Below are 580 nucleotides of genomic sequence, written 5' to 3'. Positions count from 1 at the left end.
GGGTCTGAAGGCCTCCCCAGATGCCCTTGTACTTGACGGACAAGGTCCCGGTGACCCCGCTGGGTTACAGGACGGCTCTCGGCTCTTCGCCCTCCCAGAGCCCGAGTGGGGACAGCGCGGCTGCGCCCTCGGTTTTCACCGCGTCCCCCCGCGGGCCGTGTTGTCTGCCGGCACGCGTCCCTAGCGCGGACGTTCTGAAGAGGGGTCCATAGTCCCGTGGAGGGACTCGGTGTCGCATAGAAGGGCAGGAGACCGGGCGCCGGGTGTCAGTACCCGCCGTGGCGGGGACCACCCACAGCCTCAGGGCACCGCTGTGTTCCGGCGAAGGGATCCGACTCTTCTGCCCCCGGCGTCTTGGGAGGTCACCAGTCATTCAGCGCTGGGTCGGGTCACGGACGCGCCTGAGCCGAGACCACAGTCCTCGCCGAACGGCCACGGCTGAGAGCCGTGAGGCTGAGATTTGTGGCCTTAGAATCCGTGCTTCTGGGGCGCGTCCCTGTGCTGCTCTCCGGAATGAGGCGCAACTTCGCTCGGGGGCAACACGGGAGTCCTGGGGTCCTTAGACTCACACTTGCGGTGG

Source organism: Crocuta crocuta, unplaced genomic scaffold, assembly GCF_008692635.1.
Source record: "Crocuta crocuta isolate KB4526 unplaced genomic scaffold, BGI_CrCroc_1.0 scaffold466, whole genome shotgun sequence".
NCBI lineage: Eukaryota > Metazoa > Chordata > Mammalia > Carnivora > Hyaenidae > Crocuta > Crocuta crocuta.
Note: the sequence above shows the minus strand (reverse complement) of the source record.